Here is a 14558-nt window from a genome sequence, read left to right as displayed (position 1 = left end):
CCCATGTTTTCTTTTCGGAATGCCTACTATTTTTTATTCAAAATACTAATCCTTGTATTTCTTTTTCGTAATGCCTCCTATTTTTTTGAATAAAAAAATCCTAATCCTTTTGGTTTCATTTCAGAATGCCTGCTATTTTTTTGAATAAAAATTCCTAAAAAAATCTCAGTGATTAGGGTTTTGATTCAAACAAATGAGACATTCCGAAAAGAAAAAAATGAATAGGATTTTGATTAAAAACTGAAAAATTTGACATATTCCGAAAAGAAAACAAAGGATTAGGGTTTTGATTCAAATATTGAAGCCATTCGAAAATGAAAACATAGGGTTAGGGTTTTGATTGAATAATATGAGACATTACTATAAAAAAACATAGGATTAGGGTTTTGAATGAAAAATTGGAGACCTTACTATTATTGTCTTTTAGGAATGCCTGTTATTTTTTAAACAAAACCCTTATATTTTGTTTTCCTATAATAATATATCAAATTTTTGAGTCAAAGCCCGAATCCTAGATTTTGTTTAGGGAATGTCTGCTTTTTTTTATTGAAAACAATAACCATATGTTTTCATTTCGTAATGTTTCATATTTTTTAATCAAAAACTTAATCCTATGTTTTTTTTTTTGAATGGCTCCTATTTTTCAATCAAAACAATAATCTTATGTTTTCTTTTGGAAATGTTTGCTATTTTCGAACCAAATCCCTAATCCTTTGTTTTCTTATAGTAATGTTTCCTATATTCCAATCAAAACCTTAATCCTATGTTTTGTTTTTGTAATGTCTCATTTTCTCAATCAAAACAATAATCGTATTCTTTTTTTTCTTAATGTGTCCCATTTATCAGTTTTAAATCAAAACCCAAATCACAATTCACAGCCGGTCGAAAATCACAATTCCAAAGAATCCACACGGGCGTGTGGAAATTACCCACGCCCGTGTGGAAATTTCACAGGGGCATGAGAAAATTCCACAGGACGGTGTAGATGCCCGATTCCAGCCCTATTTAAAGCCGATTTCAGCCACGATTTCAGCATTCTTTTCTCCATCGTTTCCCCAACTTGAGAGAGGGTTTTGGCTAGGGTTTTGAGAGGTATTGGCTAAGGTTTTGGAGAGGTTCTATGGCTCTGACATCATCATTCCTTAGGAAGAAGATTGGTAGGGGAGCTTTCATCGAGGCGTATCCTATACCGGACAACGGAATCCTTGAACGACGAGTAGAGGACTTTCCACAAGTCTAACGACACAACTATCAAGGGGGTTTCTCTATGGATTTATTGCTTTTACATTCTATTTCTTTGATTGTACTTAGGTCCATGGAGAGCTAAACCCCTAGTGGGTACTTGGGTATTTTTGAACCCTAGGATGTATTTATTTCATTGAATCTCTTGATTATGCTTTCAATTAATTGATGTTTGTTGTGAGTTCCAACCTTGAATGCTTGATTGTATGAACATTTCCCCTAGAGTGACACTAGGGTTGAGAGTTCTTGTTGGTAACCTTGTGAGTGAGTGACACACCTTGAGAGTTAGACAAAGCTAGGTTGGAAAGGGTTGAGAGGGTGAGTCGAGAGGTACAGGAGCGTCCCCTTTCCCCTCCAACGTGATAGATTCTACCTCCATTCCTTGAGTTCTTTGCGGCCATAATAGATTGAATGGTCTAAGGGATGACCCTCCGCTGGGGCTTAGTTGTGCGTGCAACGGAGTGAAGCGTTGAGGTGATCTTAGGGACCTTCCACCTGGACCAAAGGGTTAGGTCTATAATTAGGAAGAGATTTATCACTTGGAATCCCTAGAGCTCATTGCAACTCTATTCGAGTGCGAGGTTGAGAAGTTATCTAATCTCTCCTCCGGGACATGTATAGAGTTAGGCATAGTTGACCTTACATTTGGGACTATGTATTCAAGGATTTCCACGACTCACCATTGCATTGATTAGGAAGCATAATAGAGGGTTCTTGCACTTGAAATAATTGTCCTAGGCGGAGCATTATCCGAGTATCCCATCTTTATCGATTGCCTTACCTCCTCTTCCACTCGTGCTCTCTTACTTGTTGTTTTTACTTTTGAGAATTGAATCATTGTCACACTTATCACTACTGATCTTTCACATAGCTAAGAAGTGGATTAAGTATTTTTAATCCCTACTGCCCGTAGATTTGATACCCCCTCATCCGGGATTATTACTTCGACAAACCCGTGCACTTGTGGGATATATGCAAGGGGATCTTGTCAATTTCTTTTGGAAATGTCCCCTGTTTTAAATCAAAGAACGAATTCTTTCTTTTTGAAACAAAACACTAATCCTATGTTTTCTTATAGCAATGTCTCCTAGTTTTCAATCAAAACACTAATCCTATGTTTTCCTTTTACGAATGCCTACTATATTTGAATCAAAACCCCAGTCCTATATTATCTTTACTTAATGTCTTCTATTTATGAGTTTTGAATCAAAACCCTAATCCAATGTTTTCTTTTCATAATGTCTCATTTTTTAAATCAAAACCATAAACCTATCTTTTGTTTTGGGAATCTTGGCTTATGTTTTCTTTTCATAATGTCTCAATTTTTTCCTTATCAAAACACTAATCCTATACCTTATTTTCAGATTAGGGACATTCCAAAACTCTAATCCTAAGTTTCTTTAGTTTTGAATCAAAACCCTAATCCTATGTTTTTTTATAGTAATGTCTCCTATTTTTTAATCAAAACCCTAATACTATGCTTTCTTTTCGGAATGCCTACTATATTTAAATCAAAGCCCTAATCTTATATTATCTTTTTGGAATGTCTCCTATCTTTCAGTCAAAACTCAAATCCTATGTTTTCTTTTCATAATGTCTCCTATTTATTAATTTTAAATCAAAATCTTAATCTAAAAAGAAAACATAAGATTAGGGTTTTGATTCAAAAATAGGATCCACTCTGAAACGAAAAGAAAGGATTTGGTTTTTAACTGTAAAATAAAAGATAGTAGATATTTCGAAAAGAAAATATAGGATTAGTATTTTTATTCAAAAATAGGAGTTATTCCGAAAAAAAACATAGGATCAGGTTTTTTATTCAAAAATAGGAGGCATTACCAAAAGAAAACATAGGATTTGTGTTTTGATTCAGAAATAGCAGATATTCTGAAAAAAGAAAATAGGATTAGGGTTTTCCCTGAAAAATATGAGACATTTCAAAAAGAAAACATAGGATTAGGGGTTTGATTTAAAGATTGGAGACACTTGGAAATGAAAACATTAGATTAGGGTTTTGATCCAAAAATAGGAGGCATTCCAAAAAGAAACATTGGATTAGGGTTTTGATTGAAATGTTCTAATATCGGTATGGCTACTATATTTGACTTAATTATATGTTTTCTTTTCTGAGTGTCTCCAAACTTTCAATCAAAACCTAGATCCTATCTTTAAAAACATGAATCCTATGATTTCTTTCGGAATGTGTCCTATTCTTTTGTTTTGAATCAACACAATGGTTACACTGTATTTCTTCATCACCTTTTTAAATTAAGTGTTACAAAAATGAGTTCCCCGATCACTAACAATTGCTCTGGGAGTGCCAAATCGGGTGAACAACTTTTTCAAAAACTTGACTACCACCCTTGCATCATTTGAAGGAAGGGCCTGTGCTTCTACCCACTTGGAGACGTAATCTACTGCCAACAATAAATATTTGTTTCCATTTGATTTCAGGAAATGTCCCATGAAATCAATTTCCTACACATCGAATACTGCATATTGATGAATGGGAGTTTGTTCATTTTGTCGAGTTTGGATGGGTTTCCGCTCATTTGACAATGATCACATAGTCTGGCCAAGTTCTGAGCATCCATGAATAGTGACAACAAAAGAAAGGGCTTCCAACACCATCTTGCCTTGAGATTTGCACTGAAATGACTCCCCACCATTCATGAATGATAGTTCTTAAAAATTTCCCATCCCTCAACATGTGATACACAACACCAAACCACCAAGTCAGCACAAAGTTTGTACAAAAAGCGGTCCTCCTAAAAATAAAGCTTGACATCGGATAAGAATTTCTTTCACCAATGGTAATAGAACTACGACAGAATAATTTGTCCCACCAAGTTTGGGAATTCATCATCTTGGGTAGGCCTCTTTTGAACCCAGTAAAGATGTTCTTTAGGAAAAATGTAATTGATTCTTTGATGCATGTTGTCGTCTTCATCTGTGTGTACAAGACACAATAGATGATCTGCCACCACATTTTCTGAGCGCTTCTTGTCCTGAATATCCAAATTGAACTATTCTAGCAAAAGTATCCATCTAATCAGTAGGGGTTTTGCATCAGTCTTGGCTAGGAGGTATCTAATGGCTGCATGATAAGAATACAATATGACTTTAGAGAGCACCAGGTAAGATCTGAACTTATCAAAAGCATAAAACATGGCTAACAACTCTTTTTTCTATGGTGGTGTAATTCCCTTGAGTGGGCATTACAGTTATGATCACATAATAAATTGGATGGAATTGCTTATTGTACCTCTGCCCCAACACTACTCCAATTACCCAATCACTTGCGTCGCACATGAGTTCAAAAGGGCGATCCCACTCGGTAGTGCTCACAATCGAGTACTCTAACCAACTTCTCCTTCAGTATCTAGAAGGCCGTGATACAATCCCGGTTAGAAACGAAAGGTGTGTTCTTTTCCAGAAGTTTCATCGTTGGCTTGGATATTTTGCTAAGTCATGAATAAATCATCTATAAAAACCAACATGACCAAGAAACTTCGAACGTCTTTCACGGACTTAGGTGGGGGAAGCTTCTCAATTGTGTCGAGTTTGGCTTTGTCTACCTCGATTCCATTATAAGAAATTTTGTGACCAGGCACAATCCCTTCTCTTGCCATAAAGTGACACTTCTCCCAGTTTAGCACAAAATTTGTCTCCTCACACCTTGAAAGGACTCTTTTTAGATTTTCTAAACACACATCCAAAGAATCCCCAAAAATAGAGAAGTCATCCATGAATACTTCTATAAAGTCTTTAATGAACTCATTGAAGATTGACATCATACACATTTGAAAAGTTGTTGGGGCGTTACACAAGCCGAATGACATTCTCCTGTAAGCAAAAGTACCATACGGACATGTGGAAGTAGTCTTTTCTTGATCTTCAGGAGCAACTAGAATCTAAAGGTATCCAGACATCCCATCAAGGAAATAGTTGTACTTTTGGCCTGACAGCCATTCCAACATTTGATCAATAAATTGCAAGGAGAAATGGTCCTTACGAGTAGCATCATTCAGCTTTTGATAATCTATGCAGACATGACATCCGGTTACTATAAGGGTAGGGATCAACTCATTTTGTTCACTTGAAATCACTTTCAATCCTCCCTTCTTCAGTACAACCTATACTAGACTAGCCTATGGGCTATCTAAGATTGGATAAATCATTCCAACGTCTAGAAATTTTTTTACCTCCTTCTTGACGACCTCCATCATGTTGGGGTTCAATCTCCGTTGAGGTTTAACCTTGGGTCTAATGTTATCCTCCATCAAAATTTTATGCATGCAAAAAATGGATTAATGCTCTTGATGTAAGAAATACTCCAAGCGATAGCCATTTTATGTATTCGCAGTTTTTCCACCAATTTTTCCTTTTGACATGCAACATGTGTGGATGAAATGATGACAGCATCTTGGGATTCCCATCCAAAAAATGTGTATTCTAAATGTGTAGGTAGCTCTTTGAGCTCCTTCTCCGAAGTAGCGGGCACTACTTGTTCTAGAGCTGCATCTACCAGATCCCCCTTTTTAATATTAGTGGTTGCCGGTAAAATACCATTCTCGAGTTTGCCAATGTGGGTGAAGTCTTCATCACTAAACCTACAGTGCTTAATTTCTCCTGTTTGTATGTCCTTGGTGAACTCAACCGAGATGGACATTACCTGGCTCATACTCATCTCTTGTTCTTGGTTCTCTCAGTTATGATCCATCTCTGGACTCATGAAATGACTCCACTATTATGTTTGCTCACAAAAGTTCGATATCCACTAAGCCAAGCCTTGCTTGTTATGTGGATAAGTAGTATCTATTAGAATTATTATTTGTAATTCATAATTTGTATAGCTATTCCTAAACTTGTGGTGAACCAGTCCTATGCACGGTGTGGTGACCGCACTCGTGACTGTTTTGAAGTTACACTATTGTAGCTCCACTACTCCTTCTTTGCAAGATCATGATCCATTGTACAACATTCTCATAGCTAAGTATATAAAGATCACGATCCCAATTTGGATTGGTAGAGTTTGGCATCCGCTTCTTTTTTCATGGTATCCGAGCCATGATCTAAAGTTTCGAGCTCTAGCCATGTCTAAATCACCACAATATGTTACCACAAACAACTTCACCTCTCCCTTCACTCAATCCAGCCAGATGCCTATGCCATCCTTCGCTCACATGATCCATGTGAAGCTTACGCAGGAAATTTACCTATTGTGTAAGACGCAGATGCTTCCATACCTTAATGGTCAAGGCCTCCTCAGCTACGTTAATGGGTCCACCGCTCGCCCAAATCAGACCGTCACGCTACCGGCTGAATAAACTGGTGGCTCCTATCGAGTCACCGTCAATCCGAAACTTCAACACCTATTACCATCAATACCAGTAGGTTCTGAGCATGATCATCTCCTCTCTCACCGAGGAAATGCTCGAAAACCTGGTTGGGGTGATGATGTTACGCAATGCATGGTGCACCTTAGAGAACATATATGCATCAAGCTCACTTACGCGCATCATGTAGGTATGCATGTAGCTTGCCACATTCCAGAAGAAGGACATGTCCATTGCTGAGTACTACCGCAAGATGAAGCATCTGCTCGACATCTTCTCTACCATCGGTAAGCCACTCGAAGATGAAGAGGTGATCGCCTACCTATTGTGCGGTCTCAACAGCGAGTACAACTCCCTGGTGGCAAGCATCACCTCGCGTACTGACCATTACACCATCAATGATGTTCATGCTCACATGTTGAGCTACGAGATGCGCATTGAACAAAACAACTCTAACGTCCGGTGTCTTTGGCTAATCATATCAGCAAGAACCAAGGGCATGGAGGTAATGGAGGTAGCCACAAAACAATTGTGGCCAAAGCCGCAGCTGCTGGAAAATCACAGGTGGTCGTGGTGGTCGCAGTCAGTCATCAAGATCCGGTGCTGATCGTGATGTCTTGTGCCAAGTTTGCAACAAGACATGCCATGACATGCTTCATTGCTGGTACCGGTTTGATCGCAGTTACCAAGCTGAAGATGCCAACAAGATTGCTGCTGCTATCACCAACGGCTACTCCGTCGATCCTAATTGGTACATTAACAATGGTGCCACGGACCACTTCACCAATGTTCCCGATCGTCTGACAACCAGAACACGCTACACTGGAGGAGATCAAGTTCAGCTTCCAAATGGTGAAGGTATGTCTATTGCTTATGTTGGGAATTCATTTATAGCTGGCATAATCTGATGACTTTATCTGAATCATGTTTTACATGCTCCTAAAATTAATAGAAATATGATTTTTTTGTTCGAAAATTGGCCATTGACAATCATGCATTTTTTTAATTTTGCCACAACTCATTATTTGTAAAGGAGTAGGACACGAGAGCCATTCTTCTCGGATGAAGGTGTAAAGATGGCCTCTACATGCTTCCAAATAAGAGACCTAGTTAAGCCCTGTTTTCTACCAAAATTTCTCAAAAGCAATAGCATCAGAGTCTAGGACATCCAACTCCTTCAGTTGTCTCTCGAATTCTTCAGAATAACCAAATTGGTGTAGTTTCAAACAATATATCTTTTTCAGTTTATGATGCCTATCAGCAGAGAAAGGCACATCAGCTTCCTTATTCTCCCTCCTTGCATGTATCCACTTCTCCTTTGCAAATAATTCACACTAATATTTGGGGACCTGCTCTCCCATCAGCGCACAATTCAAAATATTATGTGTACTTTGTTGATGACCTACATCAAGTTTGTTTGGATCTATTTTCTGAAATGTAAATCTAAAGTTGAGTATGTTTTTCTTCAGTTTCAAAAGCATGTAGAAACTCTTCTGAACTCCAAAATTCAAATAGTTTAGTCCCATTTTGGGGGGGGGTTGAATATAATCGACTACACAATTACTTTGGCGGGACAGGCATCACCCATTGTGTGGTAATTCGACTTTTTAATATATATATATATATATATGTAGATTTTATTCCCCTCATGTTTTAATGTGTTTTCTTGAGAAATTTTCATGTGTGAGTGTGCTTAAGAGTGTGCCAAGTCAATAGAAATAAAAATGAGGTCAATCGGATACCAATTGAGTTGTTCAGAGCCATTTTGTATAGGCTGAATGGGCATACCAGGGTCCATAAGGGCTGGATACACCATGGTATGAAAATTCCAAAAACTTTTGGCAAGGGCAGACGGGCTGTATGGGGGTGAATTCAGGGCATAAATTTAGGGTTTAAAAGCCCTTTTTCTCATCTTTTTCTCATTCCTTTTACATCTTTCCTTGAGACCTTTTCTCTTCCACTTTCCTTCTCCTCTAGAACCTTCATCCCCACTTCTCAAACCAATTATCCCTTTGCCTTGAATCAAGATGAAACTTGAAAATCTCTTCTTCTTCTCTTGAAAAGTGCTTTTCCTTAGGGTTTTTAGAACCTTTGAGCTAAGGATGTGTTTCATTTGATCTTCTTCTTCTCCCTTTCTCTTGTTTGGATTTTCTTTGAAGTTATTGATGGATAATCATGGTTTTGTTTGGATTTAAAGAATAGAAGATGTATGAAGTTATATAACCTTGAATCCAATGAAATTTGAGAAAGATCTTTCATGTTCAAAATTAGAGTTACTGTAGCACCGAACCAAGTTTGGTTTCTTTTGCTTTTCTTGTTGGTCTTGAGGGTTGTGAGAGTTTCATTCTTATTAGATCTTATTGCTAGAGTGTTTAGAAAACCCTAGGAGCACTCATTTTCTCATTTTGAGCATTGTTCTTCATTTCAATTGATCAAGTCATTGATGAGGTTTCATAGCTTGTTTTGGTTGTTTAAATGCTTCTAGGAGGTGAGAATTCAACAAGGGGGAAAGAGCCAGTGGAGACATAACACCGGAGGTTTTTAGCTCACCAAGTTTGTGATTGGGATTTATTAAATTATGGACTATAAATCATGCATGTTTTCAAATGTTTGAGTTGCCTTGGTCTTCAATGATAATTTATTGTTGCTAATACTCTTGGAATGTTTTATATGGCATGTAGAAACTTGATGATTTATTATTTAACCTATTTCAAGAATATTTGCAAAGTATATGTTAGTTGCGATGGTAAACCCAATGTTTTGGATCATATGTTTTTAATTGTGTATTTTTCACTTGATGTCTTGGTTATGATGACTAAATGAGTTGTGCAAACTAAGTTGAATTTCATTGTGACAATGTTATACTCATGTTATTCTTTCAAAGATTGCTCTTAAATGATGTTTTCCTGATGAAAAAGGATTTCTTTCGAGGCGTATGACCAATTGACTCTGTCCTCTTAAATTATGGTTGAGTTTTGGAATGATATATGTAGAATATTTTATTACCACACCAATGTCATCAAGTGACAAATTAGCCCGAGAATTAGGAGGGGCACTAAAAGAAAAGAAGCAGGTTTTAATATCCAAATATAGTTGGAAGACTCTGATACTTAACTATTGGTTAGCAGTTAATCTTTTCGGTCAAGCCCTTGTGTATCCAATATATTCAGTCCCCCCACAAATGTACATTCGTTATGTAAAAGGATTTTTAGTTCATCAGGTACTCTAAGCCATGAACTAAAACTACGAAATCGGCTACAACTAAATCGATTAGTTTCTTTGACACGGTATTTGGCTAGGTGCCTTGATGATCGGCGGTCCACTAGTGGGTTTGTAGTGTTCCATGGGCCACAATCTGGTGTCACAGGTTCAGGAGCACAACCCGCCATCTCGAGGTCAAGCACCAAGAAATTTGAATACTGATACCATAGCCAACGTGACCCAGGTCAAAATGTATGGTTCACGATTAAAGCTCTTTGAATGAAGCAGTGTATTTCAAGATAGATTGCCAGTATTGTGGTGTGAGAAAAGCCTCGGCGAGAGGTTACCACAGCCTATCTCGCTTTCACCAACACAATGTTTCACACTCGCCTGAAGCACCTTCGAAGTCAATTTAAAACTTTGTTACTTAAACAGAGTGGCGTATTAAAGTAATGGAAGTTAGGTTCATGCTAAAGATGAAAACGCCAGAAACCCTTTATCGAAGCGCCTTTGATGCAATTTGCCACAATATTGTCTGAAGACCATGTAGTGATTGAGAAGGAATGTAGAATTATTATTTTAATTCATAATTTTGCATAGCTATTCCTACTACAGTGGTTGCAGTTCCTATACGCGGTATGGTAGCGCACTCACGACTGTTAGGAAGTTACACTCTTGTAGTTCCAGTACTCCTTCTTTCTTGGATCATGATCCATTGTACAATGTTCTCACAGCTAAGTATATAAAGATCACGATCCCAATTGGGATTGGTAGCGTTTTTGCATCCCCTTTTTCGGTGTCCCCATTGTGGTAATTGAGTGCACATTGGTGACATCTCAAAAGTAATAGCAGTTCACTCAGATGAGGTTAAGAAAAATCACTTTAAGTTTAAGAATTCAAAGAATGAAAATGAAAATAAGACTAAAAATAATGATTAAAAGGAAAAGGGAAAATATATATTCACAAGTATTAACAAAATTAACAAACTAGATCATGAATTCAAACTTTCCTAAAAACTTGCCGGGTCCTCGGCAATAGTGCCAAAACATGATGCATTATCCGCTGAAGTGTGTGTGTCATGCATAAATAATACTGATAGCATCTTGGTGCTGGGTAGGGTTGTCGTCGAACCACAGGGGGACTAGACATAAAGTACTAATTATTCTTCTAATCTACTGTTGAACAAAGGGATTGGGTTTTGTTTAGCGAGAGGAAAAATAAAAATTAAATTAAAGAATAGGTGGAATTATTAAGTGAACTAGGATCGAGAATTCAACAACAAGAAAGCAATGGCCCCGGATGATTGCTATGAGTTGTAGTGTGCTAATTTGCTTATATTTCCTACCAGATACATCCTACGGTTGTTGTGTGCCCTCAAAAGCATTGTCACATCTATGGTTCTCAAATAAACCAAGTTTTGCTAAGGTAGCTGAGGGTTTCATACACATCGAGTTTTACAATCACACAAGGCAACTACAACTATGGTAATTCACACACCATGTTTTATTTAAGCAAGCTGTGCAAAATCAAACACATCAAGTTATACAACTACAAGTTTTAACACAGAAACCGATAGAACTACGCTAGACAACTAAAAGCGAGTATTCAAATAATATAGAGCATCATAGTTCATGTCCAAGGGCACCGTGGATGGTTAGGTCCTCATTGATGGGTACAACATGGAAGGAATAAATAAAGAGCTAAGGAAAGAAGACATTACATGCTGCTTCTCAAGATAATTTTCCTAGTTGAGCTTCCTTGATGCTAACGCTACTTCCCTTGTGCCTCATATTCGTCTTTAATCCCCTTAGATAGTGTGTTGACACTTGATCTTTGCCATCATCCAAGTTCTCTCGGTGGGGAGAAAATCCCGAACAAAGATTAAGTGAAAACCCTAGAAATATGGAGTTAAAAGCTGATTTCGAGTTCGACACTGGTCTAAACCACGGTTGTGCTTGAGGTATGTGTTTATCGTTAGATTCACGAGTGAATTGGTGAGTGCTCACTTAGGAAAAAAGCAAGGAGAGGAACGCGATCATGCTTCACTTGTGCTTTGCACTGCATGACCGTGCAAGAAGCATGCAGGCGCTTCCTTGATTAGTGAATACTCGTCCCAAACCAAGAAAATCAAGGGAGGAGCACGGTCATCGTCGAAGGCGCATCTGGCACGAAAGCACCTCCACTACTTGAATTATCACTAGGTCATTTTCAGGCTAAAACAATCAGGAGGACAGAGCATGACGTGCTTTGCCCGTGTGTAACTTGAGCACTAACCAAAATCTTGATTCTTTGCTTTATTAATCCCCAATTTCATTCCAAATTGCTTTGAGCCCTTGAGTCCTGCACAAAGAACAAATATACCCAGAATGGCACTGAATATACACAAAAGTATACTAAAGGACAAGTAACAGAATGAATTAAAGGTACATAAATCGATATGAAATGTACTCATCACTAGGATTAGGGTTTTACATAAAGAATAGTAGACATTCTGAAAAAAGAGAAAGGATTAGGGTTTTGATTCAAAATTAGGAGACATTCCGAAAAGAAAACAAAAGATTAAGGTTTTGATTCAAAACTAAAAAATAGGACATTTTGAAAACAAAACATAGGATTAGGGTTTTGACTGAAAGATAGAAGATATTCTGAAAAGGAAAAATAGGATTCTAGTCTAGATTAAAAAAATATGAGACATTTCAAAAAGAAAACAAAATATTACGGTTTTGATTGAAAAATAGGAGATATTACTATAAAAAAAACATAGGATTATGGTTTTGAATGAAAATAGGAGACATTATTATAAGAAAATATAGGATTATAGTTTTTATTAAAAAATGGTAGATATTTTGTCAAGAAAAAAAAGGATTAGGTTTTTGACTGAAATATAAGAAACATTCTGAAAAGAAAACATAGGTTAGGATTTTGATTCAAAACAGATATATAGGAGACATTAATAAAAGAATGCATAGGATTCGGTTTTTAATTTGAAAGATGGGAGACATTCAAAAAAGAAAATGTTGTATTACGGTTTTGAGTTCAAAATATAGTAGTCATTACGCAAAAAATAGTTGGATTAGGGTTTTGGTTGAATAATAGGAGAAATTACTAGAAGAAAAAATATGATTAGGGTTTTCAATGAAAAATAATAGACATTACTATAAGGAATTATAAGATTAATGTTTTTATAAAAAATAGAACATATTCAGAAAAAGAAAACATAGGATTAAGGTTTTCATTGAAAAATACAAGACATTTCAAAAAGAAAACATAGGATTAGGGTTTTCATTAAAAAATAGGAGACATTACTATTAGAAAATAATGAATTAGTGTTTTGATTCAAAAATGAAAGTAGGGGACACTTCAAAAAGGAAACATAGAATTATGGCTTTGATTTAGAAATAGCAGACATTCAACAAAGAAAACTTAGGATTTGGGGTTTGATCAAAAAATTGGAGACATTCAGAAAAAAAATGCATAGGATTAGGGTTTTGATTGGAAACTAAAAAGTATGAGACATTATGAAAATAAAACATAGGATTATTGTTTTGATTCAAAAATTGATGACATACGATTAGATTTTTGTTTGAAAAATATGGGACATTTTGAAAGTAAAACACAGAATTACTGGTTTAATTGAAATATTGTAGGCATTTTAAAAACAAAACATAGGATTAGGGTTTCATTGAAAAATAGGAGACATTACTATAGGAATTCTTGGGATTAGGGTTTTGATTAAAAAATAGTAGACATTCTGAGTAGAAAACATAGGATTAGTTTTTTGATTGAAATATAGTAGTCATTCTAAAAAGAAAACTTAGGATTGGGGTTATGAATGAAAATAATGAGACATTCCGAATATAAATCATAGGATTAGAGTTTTGAATAAAAAATAGGAGACATTCTTAGAAGAAAACATAGGATTAGGGTTTTGATTGAAAAAATATGAGACATTATGTATGAAAATAAATACAGGATAATTGTTTTGTTTAAAAATAGAAGACATTCGCAAAAGAAAACATAAGATTAAGGGTTTGATTAAAAACTAGGAGCCATTTAAAAAAAAAACTTAGGATTATTGTTTTGATTAAAAAATATGAGGCATTACGAAATAAAACATATGATTATTGTTTTGATTCAAAAATAGCAGACATTCTAAAAATCAAAACATAGGATTAGGTTTTTTATTCAAAAATAGAAGGCATTTATAAAAGAAAACATTGGATTAGGATTTTAGTTGGAAAATATGAGACATTCTAAAAAAATCATAGGATTATGATTTTGATTGAAAAACAGGAGGCATTACTCTATGAAAGCATAGGATTAGGGTTTTTATTTAAAACCGAAAAATAGGGGATTTTTCCAAAAGAAAACATATGATTATTATTTTTATTCAAAAATAGCAGACATTCTCAAAAGGGAAAAATAAATTAGGGGTTTGATTAAAAAATAGGAGGCATTCCAAAAAAAAAAACATATTCTTAGAATTTTTATCAAAAATAGGATGCATTACAAAAGAAAAACATAGGAGACATTACTAAAGTAAAACATACAATTATCAGTTTTAAATAAAAAATACCCTAACTTTTGTTTTCTTTTCAAAACTGATTAAAAGGAGACATTAAAAAAGAAAACTTATGATTCAGACTTTTTCGCAAAATAGGACAAATTACAAAGAGAAAACATATGATTACGGTTTTGTTTCAAATATAGTACCCATTGCGAAAAGAAAACATAGGATTAGTGTTTTGATTGAAAAATATGAGACATTACGAAAAG

At 35.8% G+C, this 14558-nt stretch overlaps 1 non-coding gene across 1 annotated transcript; it reads left to right on the top strand.

The window, feature by feature from the left end:
- The first annotated feature begins 6873 nt into the window (after positions 1 to 6873).
- On the top strand, positions 6874 to 7012 carry LOC120252456. Its single transcript, XR_005533989.1, has one exon. It is a non-coding gene; the product is annotated as a small nucleolar RNA Z247 (small nucleolar RNA).
- The last annotated feature ends 7546 nt before the right edge of the window (positions 7013 to 14558 follow it).

This window comes from Dioscorea cayenensis, chromosome 20, assembly GCF_009730915.1.
Source record: "Dioscorea cayenensis subsp. rotundata cultivar TDr96_F1 chromosome 20, TDr96_F1_v2_PseudoChromosome.rev07_lg8_w22 25.fasta, whole genome shotgun sequence".
Taxonomy (NCBI): domain Eukaryota; kingdom Viridiplantae; phylum Streptophyta; class Magnoliopsida; order Dioscoreales; family Dioscoreaceae; genus Dioscorea; species Dioscorea cayenensis.
The sequence above is the reverse complement of the archived record's forward strand: the minus strand, read 5'-3'. Positions and strand labels throughout refer to the sequence as shown.